The sequence below is a fragment of the Hyaena hyaena genome, unplaced genomic scaffold, assembly GCF_003009895.1.
Source record: "Hyaena hyaena isolate Hyena2069 unplaced genomic scaffold, ASM300989v1 scaffold_67, whole genome shotgun sequence".
NCBI lineage: Eukaryota > Metazoa > Chordata > Mammalia > Carnivora > Hyaenidae > Hyaena > Hyaena hyaena.
Window position 1 is genome coordinate 1468660 of NW_024080699.1, and position 14953 is coordinate 1483612.

At 44.8% G+C, this 14953-nt stretch overlaps 1 protein-coding gene across 3 annotated transcripts in view; it reads right to left on the reverse strand.

Annotated features, from left to right (window-relative positions):
• The window catches only part of FOXN3 (forkhead box N3), a 418273-nt gene extending 403779 nt beyond the window's left edge, over positions 1-14494 (reverse strand). The window contains exons 1-3 of one of the 3 annotated variants that reach the window (XM_039232480.1): positions 14217-14494; positions 10626-10757; positions 9940-10328 (exon numbers count right to left, since the gene is read on the reverse strand). The gene's annotated coding sequence lies outside the window, so the exon portion shown is untranslated. Of the gene's footprint in view, positions 1-9939; positions 10329-10621; positions 10758-13706; positions 13725-14216 lie in introns of those variants that run through there. The other 2 variants (XM_039232481.1, XM_039232482.1) reach the window with 2 other exon arrangements.
• Between the last annotated feature and the right edge of the window lie 459 nt (positions 14495-14953).

The following is a 14953-nucleotide window of genomic DNA, read 5'->3' on the forward strand; positions in this document are numbered from 1 at the left end:
TCTCCTAGAAATAAATAAAACATTTAAAAAAAATTTTTTTTTAATTAAAAAAATTTTTTAAAAAATGAGTATTCTTCTAAAACGTCCACATGTCCAACCCTGTGTGGAAGGAGCTAAGGAGTAGAGTGGGGTAGGTAGGAGCTGCAGATGCCCGGTCACCTCCCTGCGGGGCTTACACCCCAGTGCCCCCCAGCCCAGCATCTGACACCTGCCAGTGGTGTCAACAGGTCCCCCGGAACCTTCTCCGGCTGAAGCCCACTCTGTCGGCTTTGCAAGCAGCAGAGGTCAGGGCTTAGACGGGGGAAGGCGAACTGATCCACTTGGTCTACATCAGCCCGTGTGGGGTTTGCATAATTGAGGGGGAGGGGAGCCCCAAGAAGGAGATACCAGACATGCTGCCCCTTTGACAATGAGTCCACTGGCTTTCACTCAGAAAATAAAGGAAATATCATTGTATTTGCACCTCGTGGTTTGCTGGACAGTTCGTCTGAATTATAAAAGCGAATGTTGTATAGGAAATCTGTTTCTGTGGATGCCGCGACAGAAAGACTGAATGAAATATTTGGGTAAATCAGGAAAGCCATCTCCCTGTGGTGAGAGCTTTTCGTTTACCGAGTAGGTGAATGTGCTCAGGGGGAGTTGAAGGAAAACTCAAAAGATGAAGAGGAATGAAGAAAGATGATCTCTGACAAGGGAACTAAAAAGTCCCTCTCATCCCTAAAGGTCAGGTGTGGGAACACAGAACATCAAGAAGCAAAACCCTATTTCTTGCCAAAATCACATCAACTATTCCCTACCCCACCCTGCAATGTTTTCCCAGGGGGAGATTCCATTTCAAGCAGGGAAGGGGAAGTCATCCGCCCAGCAACAGAAACAGCCCCTGGGGTGGAAAAAAATGCCTGGAATTTGGGAGCAGGAGAGCTAATTGGCTACCAAAGGGTCTGAGGCCCTAGAAACACAGGGCCTCAGTTGTCTCATCTGTAAAATGGGACATTAATCTATGTTTATCATTACTTAGCAGTAATAGTAGTAGTAATATACTAATACCAAGTTAATAATAATTAATTAAAGTCACGTAGGGGAGGTACCTTTTAAACGAAAGCCTCTTGGGGCGCCTGGGTGGCTCAGTCAGTTGGGCATCCGAATTCAGCTCAGGTCATGATCTCATAGTCTGTGAGTTCAAGCCCCACATCAGGCTCAATGCTGACAGCTCAGAGTCTAGAGCCTCTTTCGGATTCTGTGTCTCCCTCTCTCTGCCCCTCTCCTGCTCACATTCTGCCTCTCTCTCAAAAATAAATAAACATTAAAAAAGTTTTAAACGAAAACCTCTTACTAGTGTGATAGGATTTTTCTGTTACCCAATATTGTCTAACTTACCCAGAGCAACTTATTTCTTTTTCAAGAGACCATTATAAATACTAAATCTAGGGGCAGCTGGGTGGCTCAGTTGGTTAAGCGTCTGACTTCAGCTCAGGTCATGATCTCACTGTCCGTGAGTTCCAGCCCCACGTGGGGCTCTGCGCTGACAGCTCAGAGCCTGGAGCCTGTTTCAGATTCTATATCTCCCTCTCTCTCTGACCCTCCCCTGCTCACGCTGTCTCTGTCTCTGTCTCTGTCTCTGTCTCTCTCTCTCTCTCCCTCTCTCAGAAATAAATTTTTAAAAAACATTAAAATAAATAAATAAATAAACATTAAAAAAATGTTTAAAGAAATGCTAAATCTAGTCCCACAAGACCGTATGACTACCTTAATTTAGAGGTTTGTATTAACTAGTCCTTAAATGGTAATTGTTTTAAAGGCTCCAAAAATGTTAAGTTTGCCGAATCAGAAAATGTCAGAATGTGAAGAGATATCTGAGATTATCTAAAATCTAAACTTGTATAATATGCTAAAACTTCTTCAAGGAGTACCTGCTGTTATCCAAATCTCAAGAAAGGGACATCTGCAAAGGTACCCAGCCCGCACCCCACATAATATCTGAAGTCCAACCTTCTAATCTTAGCACCTTCGGCCAGGTCCCAGTAACTGGGATGCATCCTTGAGATCAAAAACAAAAGTTCCCAAAAACGTGGAGTTTAAATGCTCACTCAAGAGGAATCACTGGTCTATTTTCATGAATAGGCCTTGGGACGGTTCCATTGGTTTTCTGCAAACACACTCATTCTTCTTTGAAATGCAGTGGGAGGAGGAATGAGATAGCTTTAAACAGCCTAAACATGAAAAGCTTTCTTCCATATAATTCAACAAATAAAAGTTAACCACAATCATTTTCTCTCCATCCACGACCACAGCCAACTATTTTGTGCTCATATTAGTTTCATCTTTGTAGAGGAAATATTTTCTTAAAAAAAAAAAAAAGAAAAGAAAAAGTTCCCAGGGCGCCTGGCTGGCTCAGTGGGTAGAGCATGTGACACTTGATCTCAGGGTCGTGAGTTCAAGCCCCACGGTGGGTGTGGTGCCTATTTAAAAAAAAAGAAAGAAAGAAAAAGTTCCAGCACATATCGTTGGAAGACCCGTGACTTCCCAGAACACTGATTACTCTACACAGCCCTTTCCAACCCCACAGTGGAAGTCACAGAAGGACGCAGAGAGGGGTCTGTCCTTTCCACTTCAACAGAATCCCAGCCCCAGGAAAAGATGGCGAGGAGGATGGCAGTGGCCACCACAGTTGCCTGCAGTGTCTGCTGAGTTCTCTTGTCCGAAACTGTGCGTGTGCGAATCGAGTGGTCTTGAAGACCAAGAGTGGAACTGTACGGGGTTTATTTCTCTGCCCACCACCCATAGACACCTTAATACTCTCGCAGCTCTGGGATGTTCGAGGGGAGAACTGAGCCCAAACCCAACACTGCTGTTTGTTTCCCCAACACTGCCGTTTCGGTAAATCGCACGGGAGTGGAGATAATGCGAATCTATTTGATGATATTCAAATCTCATCTGTGCGTTATCATTTTACTCAACACTCAAAACACTACTGAGTCTGCCAAGCAGATTATATGGCTTGGCAAACTTTCATTTCATGAGTGACACTTAATATGAAATAATTTTCACTGCCAAATAGAATAACAGCGGTATAACAGATCCTGAGGTGGCAACAGAATAAATCCATGCATTCCAGTGTGGTCATAACCAAGCGCTATCAAACACCTCTGTGCAATGTTCCCAGACCTTCTAAGGAAAGGGGGGCCCGGGTTTGTAAGTAACCCCTAAAAAAACATCCTTTCTCCTTCCCTTACTATAGACTGGTGCCAGGGCTTTTTCCATATTTGTGGCCAGCCGAATCTTTTCTCTATACGTGCTGGCTTAGTAGAGTATCTTGTATTACATGCCTTTTTCCTACTCACTCTGAGCACAAGCGTCTCTTAAATTGTCAAGGCAAAAAGTTCTCTCTTCAGCTAAGAGGCTCCAGGGCTCTGCAAGCCATTCCCTTGGAACTTCTTTAGAGATGATTTGGGGCATGATTTTCAAACTGTTTCACAGAGGTACTAGGTTTCTAGGGTGAGCCGCAGGCACAGCCCAAAGAAAGACATCAGGCTCTGGGCTCCTGGCTCTTGATTCCCTCCCCCCACCTCCCTACCCCCAAGCAGCTCTGTTTCTCTTCGGCTCCTGTATTAGGGTCTTGCATAAGAGTCCACTTGGTGTTAAATATAAAACAAAAATGACGTTTCAGAAATGTGTGAAAACCACTGCAACAAATCACTTTCTCCCTCAGATGCTCTTACCTCGCCCTCCCCAGGGCTGTTTGGAGGTTTATGTACTTATGTCCCTTTAAAGACCCTTGTTTCCTCTTCTAGCATTTGAAATATGCCTAAACTAAAACAATCAAATATATTTTTTTTTACAATATCCCAAACGTAATCTAGAGTTTCACGCAAGAAATCTTTTCGAGGTTAAGATTAGTTTTTCTCATGTGGATTGTAAACTGGATTTACCACCCCCTCCCAATTTCGGACTCTCCCCTTACACCAATCTTTTGCCATCAGCAGAGTAGGCATACGCCCAACTTGCGGTCTTTACGAATTTTCTTCTTATAAGCAAAGAAAAGAATGACGCTGCCAACTCTCCCTTTAGCTCTCCATGCAACGGACATTTGGTTGGTATTCGGACTAATTATTAGAAATTTGGGGGGCGCCTGGGTGGCTTAGTCGGGTAAGCGTCCGACTTTCGCTTAGGTCATGATCTCGCGGTTCGTGGGTTCGAGCCCCGCGTCGGGCTCTGTGCTGACTGCCAGCTCAGAGCCAGGAGCCTGTTTCAGTCTGTGACTCCATCTCTCTCTGACCCTCCCCTGCTCACGCTGTCTCTCTCTCTCTCCTAGAAATAAATAAAACATTAAAAAAATAAAAAAAATGGATTTGACATATTCCACGTTGTCACTAAAATCAAGAAACACGGACAAGATGTTGGAGTGAATGAGGAGAAGGAATTAAAACGATGATCAGTTTTCTGGCTTAAACCACTGGAAAAATTCAGACTGACACATAGGATAACTCACACATCGTTNAAAAAAAAAAAAAGAAATTTGGCATAGCTATCGAAAAAATGCCAGCTTCGGTGAGTATGTGTCTATCAGACAACTGAAAATGAATTAGAATATTATTGAACGTCTTGTTCACTTGCCTTGGTAAAATAAGTTGTACACAGTAGTAGAATGACCAATTCTTCCACCACCGAAGTCAAAAAATAAGTCCACAGAAATGCCAAAGACTTGGAGTCTCTTTAGAAATTCCCAGCAAACTATTTGACGGACAATGGAGAAGGAAGGCAGATTCTACAGACCAACAAACCCCATTCATTTCCTTCAGTTTGTAAAAACAAGCCGAAGACTTGCTTCCTGCCAATGACCATACTTACAGATAAGAAAGCTCCCTGCAGAAAATTCTTTGCTAAAGGAGAACTGTTGTGCCATTAAGTGCAACCCTTTCCACCAAATCCCAATAGGTTAAGTGTCTGACAGCATGGGATCATGAAATATATGGCAATTCACTCCAACAGGTGATCGCTACATGGCTCTATTGCTTCTAATCCATATCCTATGACAGAGATGCAGGACATTATATACACATTAAAATATAGCCAGGATTTTGTCCCCCCCCCCCCATGCAATTAGGTGATAAAGACAAGGAAAATGTGCTGCTTTTTAAAAAGATCAAAGTGGTAATTAAGATTTAAAACTGATCATTTTCAATTAAGATAAAAGAAGACAATGCTGTAAATCATGATTGGACAGAAGGTATTTCCAAATGCATATCAAGAATTTAGAATTTAAAGACTAGATGAGAGAAATGTAAGAAACACACTGGCATTATATTTACAAGTTTCCACGTTGACCGCCAAAGACAAAATTGAGGAGAGGGCCTCCTTGGTTATTTTTCCCTCTGCAAAGTGAAAAGGGGGAGGGTCCCCAAACTTTGCTCCCTTCTCGACCCTCCTCATTGAAACCATTACCAAGACACTGAAAACATTTGCAACTTTGCTTTTGAGAACCTCTCAATTACCCTACAAACTAAAACAGTCTGCTCATCTACAAAAGAAGAGGAAACTTTTGGGAGTTCATCAAATGCTAATTGCAGTTTTGAAAGAGTTTATTTCTATTTAGGAGTTTTCCTCTCCCTGCTCAGCTATTGAGAACACCCTCCCCTGTACTTCCCAAAGCACCAGACACAGTCTTTATTTATCCCTCCTCAGGCAGCCTTCGAGTAGGGTTCCAAAGTGCCAGTTCTTTGAACTTAATTGCTACAGTTCGACGTGGAACCCTCTTGCAAACAGACACTCTTCATTATACCTTCCCCAAGTGCCTCTGCATCAGGTAACATTCGAGTCTTTACAGCTCTAAAAAGAGCTTCGTTCTAACAGTAGACCTGCAAATCAGTTTGATTCCACAATTAAGCGCTCAAATACATTCTTCTTAGCCTTGCCTTGCACAACTCCAAGGGGGCAAACTGCTAAGTAAGCACGTGTGTTCATCCTTGCCTTAAGGTGTTTTTTTTTTTTCTCACATATTTTTAATAAAAATACAGTTCTGAAATCCAGGAGACTGCATTTTTGGTTGTTGTTGTAAAATGACCTTGATTTGACAGGCATGGTCTCAGGTTTCAGCAGATGCTGTGGGAAAGCTTACAGAAGCCAACACGTTCTCCAGGCATCTGTGATGACATGCAAGTTTTTTTTTTTTTTTAAGTGGTGGTTATGATAGTGAATGTGTGTGTTGGGGGGGTACTATTCTCAGTTTCCATGACAACCATGTCTCCACTCATCGCTTATTAGATACCATCCACTTCCTGTATCTAAATTTTTAAGCCAATCAGAAAAGTGTTTATACGTTTAACAACTTCTGAGACAGTGTTTCTTTTAACTGAAGTGTTTTAAGGCTCAAATGAAGACATCCATGGGCCTGATCTATTTTTTTGTCCCATAGAAATACAATTCCAAAATGTTTACTAATTCCTATTCTTATAAGGTGAGGAATGCCTCTTCTTGGATGGGAAATGCATTCTCCTCAAGCCAGATGCCACAATTTCTTATAACAGTGTGCAAAGCTGATTTTGCTTCTTCTCTTCACTGGTTTTTCTTTCACGGTTGCAGACTTAAATTTAGTGCGTGATACATGTTATTGCCCAGGACACTTCAAAGATCAAAGTAAATTACAGTTAAGCATCCATCTGCGCCTGGTGAAATTTAAATATTTGGGTCAAAAAAAAAAAAACCACTTAGGAAAAATTCTTGTGAGTTGAACAACTTTGCATTCTACAGCTCCCGAGGAGAAATCATGGGAAATGTACTGTAAAGCGATATGTCTATACGTGTAAGCTAGTAGCTGACGTCTGCAAAGAAATTTGTCACCAAAATGGCCTACTTTATCTGGACAGAAACAACAACGAAAAATTACACATAAAGGTGATCGCAAGCAAATTGCACACGAAATTAAAAACGCAATCTTGCAGGAATCTGTGCACGGAGAAGGCTCATCTGAAATTACAGCAAGATTTTAACAAGAAGGGTTGGGGTGGCTGTTTTCCTAAGTCTCAATGCAGCTGACCAATCAGTGTGAGAGTTGAAGTGGTTTGGAGTCATTTGTGTAGTCTTCCGCTCGGCACTCCAGGGCTGCACTCCCCTCTCTAAGGCAGAGCTGGCGATCAATGAAAAACAGGGAACAAAAAGGAATAGTATAGGATGTCTTCCTTAGCTAAGGAAAATGATTCCCTTTTTCCTCAATGAAAAGAGCCAGTCTCGCCCTGCCTACGACCGGCTCCACACCGAAGCTCTCGGGCAGACCAGCCCACAGGAGGCACATTTTACATTTGCAATCGTGTCCCAACTGCTAGCGAACGTGTCACCTTAAGCACATCCTGTGACAGAGGGCTCCCCGAGCCCAGCCAATTGAAACTAATAAAGTAAATAAAATTAATAATCCCACAATTAAAGGCTGCCGAGAAAGACTGCATTTCCCTTCCCCAAATGTCATCCCAGGAGTATAAACAAAGCATGAAAAATAGTCTCTTCAAGCCTCCCAGCCAGTAATCCTGGTTTTCTCCTCCAAACAACGTTTCTCCAAAAAGAGAAATCTTCTGGCTGCCCTCAAAGGGAACTCTCATCTGTATATGTCATATTAGGATAACCAGTTCAGTGTGTGAAAAGAGCTTTAAACTGCCCACAGAGCTGACACTGCTTATAATTGATAGCAAAACAGTTACGACAGCAATGCTGTAAACTCTGCCCGAGCCAAACTCCACATTTAACACGTTAGCTCCTTGAAAATAAAAGTAACGCCTGGGGAACCCACAAAAGTAAAGCCCTGGGAAGTAATTAACAGAATTACATCGATTATCTGGTCGCTTTTTTTAAATGATTCATTTGCCTGCTATTTTTTTAAAAAAAAATTTTTTTAAACGACTATTCACAAATGCCTGAGAAACTTTTTTTTTTTTAATGAACTTACTTTTGAGCCAAAAACTAATGAAAATATTCAACTTGCTATCCCTAGATCTTTCCCATCTGGGCTGCACGCCGTAAATCACTCTGAAACCAGGTGGAAATATGGGGGCGGACACCTTAAAAAATCAAAGGGTGCCCCCAAAATGCAGCAGCCTGAGCAGCGAGGGCTTCTCGTGACAATGCTGAGCCAGAGCAGAGGCTCGGGAGGCAGGAAATGAGCCCCGTTTTCGTTACCTTCGATCGCCGGCCCCCCCGCTGCTTCTCGCGGCCGCATTGGGGGGCTGCGGCGGCGCTGGACTCGCCGGTGGCCCCGCCGCCGGGTCGCGCCGTCTCCCGGCCGAGCTGCAGCCTTTCGCGGCCGGAACCCCGGCTCCAGCCCCGGCGCCCGCCCGGGGTCGGCGGCGCGGCTCCCACCCGGGGCCCGGAGCCCCGCTGGGTCCTAGTGCGCGCCGCGCGCCCGCCCGCCCGCGGCCCGGTCTGCAGCCGGCGCGTACGGCGGGCAGCTCGCGAGCGCGGGGAGTCCCCGGCGAAACAGAGAAACCCGGCGGCCCCTTTCCAAACCGGACGCCGTGCGTGCGGGTGAACCGGCGCTCGGTGTCACATCCTAGCAGAGGATGTTACAAGAAACACGTTGGCTGCAACTGAACTCGCTGAAGGCGGATGTTAAGAGCTGCAGCCCCGGTGTGGAGCGCAGGGCAGTCACCGGTGTCCGTAGGTTTGCCCGGTGCACTTGTGATACGCTGACTGCACAGACGGGAGACCCAGTGCGGGAATCAGTAAAGACGGATTTCAAAAATATAACGCGCAAAAAAAAAAAAAAAAGATTGAAAATTGGTGTGTTTAAAACCATCTTTAAAACAGTTTTCCTATTAGTTGTTTTCTAACAGGTCCTTTTTGCATTTTGCTTTCTTACTTTATCATACGCTCTTTTAAATAACAAAGGCCCATATGGCTAAACACGTAGTCGTTTGATTTTCAAAAGACCTCAAAAATTGCATCAAAATATGCACTCATGTATCTCCCATGAAATCAATGGGAAGGAATTAATGGTGGCATATGGTGAGCCTCCTAGAGAAAACTTAATTACAAATTAAAACAAATGCGAAAATTCACAAATTCAGTAAACTGAAAGTAAATGATGGCCCTAGATGTATACACAAATCAGCTTAGGAACAATTAGGAAAATGTAAGTTCTAGATTTCTCTTTTAACTGCCGAAGGGGTGTTGCATGAACCCCTATAACAGATTCTCCTCATTGTCCCCAAAAGGGCTTTCAGCCACCTCTCAGCACATTCACTTACCGCAGCCCACCTGGAAGGCAACGTTTAAGCTTGCAAGTGCTCATTTATGGTGAAAATTCTATTAGCCCTTAATTCAAAATAAAAGTGCTTTAGTTTGAAGGGCCTGTTTGAAAGCCTTCAGGACCGGGGAGCTTGCTTTCAGTCTTTGATATCACCAAGTTTGAAGGTCACAATTCTGTAAAACTGCTAATAACAATGGTGCTGTGGTTTGACACCAAAAGGAAAATCAAATATGTGATTTCTGAGTTCTATTTTTGGAGCAGAGAAAGTCCCTTTGAAAATTACTGGTGCCCACCTCCTTCCCGATTACAGCTAAATAAATGTAATAAAAGATTTTTAATATTAATTAAACATCAAAGACACCTTTTCTGCTGCCTTATGTCCACGCCAAAATAAAAAAACTAGTTGTCACACGTTACACTTGTCGATCTTCAAAGTACTCGCGCGTACATCTCCTGTGATCTTTACAACTCTGCGATAAAACAGACATTATAATCCCCAATTTTCAAATGAGAGACTGGAAGTCCCAAAGGGTGAAGTGACTTGTCCCAAAATCACACAGCTGGTGTGCAGAGGCACTGGTGTCTCAGACTCAGTCCCCAATATTTCTTTCTCAAATGGGGCCCCTGCCCTCCCCACATTAAGCACTGTGGAAAATGAGGCATCCAAAACAAAAAGGCGGGTAGTTTCCGTAGCCATCATTTCTTACCTGTGTTAGAGGAGCAATTAACCAGAATGGAGACCAGAGGATAGTTGAAAATATTTTAGTCTCTGCTCACAGAGGAAGCTGGCTGGTCGGATTTCTGTCCTGTGGCTGTCCAGGGCGCTCTGGCAGACGGAACCCTGGCAATTTGGGGGCTGAGAAATGTTCCTGTTACTTAGGCTCCTTTGCTTCTTACTGAAGACTGAGATCTGCTTAGCACATGGAAGAGCGAGTTTCTCCTACACGAAACTCAGTTTTCTACTTGCAGTCCCGGCTCTAACGTCCTCGAAAAATCCTGGGACCTCAGGTGTTTCAGATACCACGTGTCCTATTAGTGAGATGGAGGGTGTCCCTGCTCAGACCTGGTGACAACTAGGTGTGACTTCTCAGGCCTCCTGCAACTATGGGAAAGCCACATCACAGTCCTGTTTGTGACGGGTCACTGCCTCCTCCCCTGTGCGGCAAGGAAATGTAACTTCTCTAATGATGTGTCCCACCCACTTAATGCCAGCAGGTGAGGGCTGGGTGACATTTAGCTGGAAAGACAGAGACATTTTATTCATAAAAAGTATTCATTCGTTTTCTTGGGCAGCTTATACGAAAGAGGCTGGGCATGGCAGCATCACTGGAAGATGTGGAGGACCTTCTTGAGAAACAACTTAGAAGGATTAATGTAAAACTCACTTACTCACTTGACGAATTAATTTGATCCCTTTGTCGAAAACGGGTCTAATTACTTTACAGTCACACCATCCACGGGGCCTTCAAATGTTGCAGATGCTAGGCTCAGAGTAATCTTAGCACGAATACAAGGTAACCAGAAGCTGAAAAGCAATGCTGATAGTGAGTAATTCCTCAAAGTTAGAGCATGCCAGAGATGTGTTGGTCAAAAGAAACTGCCATTCATTCATTCATTCATTCAGTTGTGTATACCTCAAATGTTGAAAAGCTAATATGATCAAGGTATCGTTCTAGGCTCCATGTGTGCGGACACAGAGACAAAAAATAAACAATGCCCTCAAAGCTTCCTTATCATATGGAGCCCATGGACAGGCAAACAATGGCAGAACTGTGGTGTGCATGCAGCAAAACTACATCACAAGTGCTGTCTGTCCAAATGCCACCTGTCCCAGTCATGGGCCACTTTGTCTTCCAAGTCATTCTCAGTGGTGCCTTCCTCCCTGTATTGCCAGTAGATTTGTAGCCTGAGCTCACAGACCCCCTGATCAGTTGGGTCATGGCTACTTCTGGTCGATGAGAGGTATGGAAGAAAGGGTGGAGGATGGGAAGAAAGAAGGTAGAGAATTTCTTTGCCTCCTTCTTGCCTCCGATGTGATCTGTAGCAGTGGTGGCAGCCGGCTGAAGTTTCTGTCAAGTGACCCCAACCCTTGCCTTCTTTATCACTGCCACCTTCTGTTAACATCCCAGCTTAGAAATGTTAATGGCCTTCTGCTGGGATTAGTCTTTGGGTAACTTCATCTTACCCTGTTCATCTCAGATCCTCCACCACCTGTGTGAGCAATCCCCTGCATTAAATTCCTCCCATGCATATCAGCAAACTCTATGGAAAAGCATCTCACAAAACACCGAAGCAGTACTCCTCAAAACCATCAAGGTCATCATAACCGGGACATGCTGAGAAACTGCTACGGCAAAGAGGACCTTAAGGAGACATGACAGTGAAATGTGTTGTGGCATGCCAGATGGACCCTGGGTTGGATAAAGGACAACAAGTAAAAACTAAGGAAATCTGCATAAAGTATGGACCTCAGCTAGCAATAATTTATCAATGTTGGTGCCTTAATTGTAACAAATGTACCAAACATTAACATGTAAGACATTAGTGATAGACGAAACTGGGTATAAGACATGTGGAAACTCTGTATTATCTTCTCGATTTGTCTGTAACTTTACAACAGATGAGTTATTTTAAAAAATAATGTCTTTTAAAAAATCCTTCTGGGGCATCTGGGCTTTAGCCTCCTGCAGGAAAGCACCAAGACCTGCTGGATCAGGCCTATGGCCCTGGCTTGGGAAGGGAGACAATGGAGTTTCTGGCTTAGGGAAAATAAGCCATTTCAATGTCTACCACAGAAGGACTTTTAAATTTTATTTTATTTTTTTGAGTTTATTTATTTTTTGAGAGAGAGAAAAAGCGTGAGTGGGGGAGGGGTAGGCAGAGGATCCCAAGCAAGCTTCTCACCGTCAGCTTGGAGGCCAATGCAGGGCTTGAACTCACGAACCCTGAGATCATGACAGGCGCCAAAGTCAGACGCTTAACTGACTGAGCCACCCAGACCGCCCCTCTCCCTGTTTTAGAGATGAACAAACTTGCCCCATGTGGCACAGATCTACGGGGGCAGAATTACAGCTCAAACCCAAGTCTGTGGGACCCAAACGAGGGTCAAGAAATCACCACGGTGGGCATCCTTGGTCGAAGCCGTGAACCTGAGTCTTCCAGGACGAGGAGGGGTTAAGGTGTGACCAGGAATAGGGAGAAGAAAGCCTTCGCAGAGGGGACATCCTAGACCAGGGCAAAGGGCAGAGCAGGGCGGAGTGCAGCACCGGAGCAGCGCGGCTAAAACAAAGGCTTCAAACGAGGAAGTGTCTGCAGACCCCAGCGGAGAGGCAGTGGGGACTGGTGTCCACCCCATGGGAGCTTTACCAGAGTTTCCACATGGCAAGTGCTTTATTTCCCTGAAGCCTTTGGGCAAATGTCCCCTTCCCAACACCTCTTGGTCCTCCACATCTCGCTCTACCTTTTCCTTTGCCCCTCGCACTTAGCACCTTCTAACATATGGCCAGCCCACTTATTCCTATTACTCATTGTCTGTCTCCCTGTATCACCATCCCCCCCACCCACCTCTCCCCTGCACACATGAATAAAGTTTGCACAGGCCAGGAATCTTCATCTGTTCAGTGATCGTTTCCAAGGACATGAAACATAGATGCTCAATAATTTTTTTAAATGAATGAATCAATGAAGTTAGTAAATAAGAAGGAGACTGGGTGGCTCAGTCGGTTAAGCGTCCAACTTGGGCTCAGGTCATGATCTCATGGTTCGTGGGTTTGAGCCCCGCATCAGGCTCTGTGCTGACAGCTAGCTCACAGCCTGGAGCCTGCTTCAGAGTCTGTGTCTCCCTGTCTCTCTGACCCTCCCCTTCTCACGCTGTCTCTCTCTCTCAGAAATAAACATTAAAAAAAAAAAGAAGGTATCTGTATCAGACAGGGTTCTCCAGAGAAACAGAGCTAGTAGGGTGTAAATAGAGAGAGAAAGGGGCACCTGGATGGCTCAGTCGGGTAAGTGTCCAACTCTTGATTTCGGCGTCAGTCATGATCTCATGGTTCGTGGGTTCGAGCCCCTTATCAGGCTCTGCACTGACAGCGTGGAGTCTGCTTGGGATTCTCTCTCTCCCTCCCCCTCTCTCTCTGTCCCTCCCCGACTCAGGCTTTCTCTCTCTCTCTTTCAAAATAAATAAATTAATTTTAAAAAAAATAGAGTGATGGAGCCCCTAGGTGGCTCAGTCGGTTAAGAATCTGACTTCCACTCAGGTCATGATCTCACAGTTCGTGAGTTCGAGCCTCATGTCGGACTCTGTGCTGACAGCTCAGAGCCTAGAGACTGTTTTGGATTCTGAGTCTCCCACTCTCTCTGCCGTCCCTTGCTCACACTCTGTCTGTTTCTCTCTCTCAAAAATAAATAAACGTTAAAAAAATTTTTTTAATTAAAAAAAATAGAGTGAGAAAGACATTTTTATAAAGTGTCAGCTCACCAGATTATGGAGGCTGACAAGTGCCACGACCTGTAGTCAGCAAGTTGGAGACCCGGAAGAACCAATGATATGGGTCCAGTCTGAATGCTGACAGGCTCAAGATCTAGGAAGAGATGATGTTTCAGTTACAGTCCAAAGGCAGAAAAGAACTGAGGTCCCAGCTCAGGGCAGTTAGGCAGGAGGAGTTAGTTTCCTCTTACTCAGCTGCTTTGTCCCATTCGGGCCATCAACTGATTAGATGAGGCCCACCCGCCTCAGGGAAAGCAATCCACTTTATTCAATCTACTGACTCAAATGTTAATCTCATCCAAAACACCATCACAGACATGACTGGTAACCGACCAAATACCTGGCCACCCCGTGGCCCAGTCAACTTGACACATAAAATGCACCATTACAGTATTGAAAGGGACTCTATTTTACAAGGATCATTCTAGAACCTGTAGGGAGAATGATCTAGAAAAGAACTAGGTTATTATTAAACTAGTTCAGGCTAGAATCAATGCTCACCTGGAAGAAACCACTGTTGGTGGCTTCAAACGACACCTCAGTGACCCATGGGCAACATGTAATGTTACATACGTCAGAGTATAATTACATAGACACAACTCCAGGGGGAATCGGTCACAAATGCAAGGCCCAGAAGAGAGCAATCTTAATGACTGTGGTGGATCCTGGCCATTGAGAAGTCCTCTGCGGCAGGTTGGGACAACAGCATCTTCTGACCTCTCACTGCTCAGCTGGTGTAGACAGAAGTAGGGATGACTAGGGGGCTCTCCTCTGGGAGGCGGGGGTGGAGGCGTGGGGATGGGGATGTTCCATGTCACATGATGGTCCTGGTGTCGAATGGGAGAAGGCAACTTAGAGTGTGACCCTCCCTCACTGACCACGGGATTGGCCCTGGAGTGGATCTCTGTCCGCATGCCAGAACTATTAGAACATTCTGGAATTCTCTAACTGAAGTCAAGGCAAGCAGCCCTCCTTCTGCTGACTCTGGTTACCAGGCTGTAGGGTGTTGCCAGCAGCCACATCCTCAAGTTTGTGGGCTCAAGACATGGGTAATGACCCAACTATTAGCCTAAGTAGGACATAAAAACATGATGAAATCAACCACCACGAACAGTTTAGGATAGGCTGTGTATATACAGCCGCGGTTCACATCTACACAGAGGTGCATAGAAATCCCTGCTCTATTGGGGCGCCTGCGTGGCTTAGTCGGTTAAGCGTCCGACTTTCACTTAGGTCAT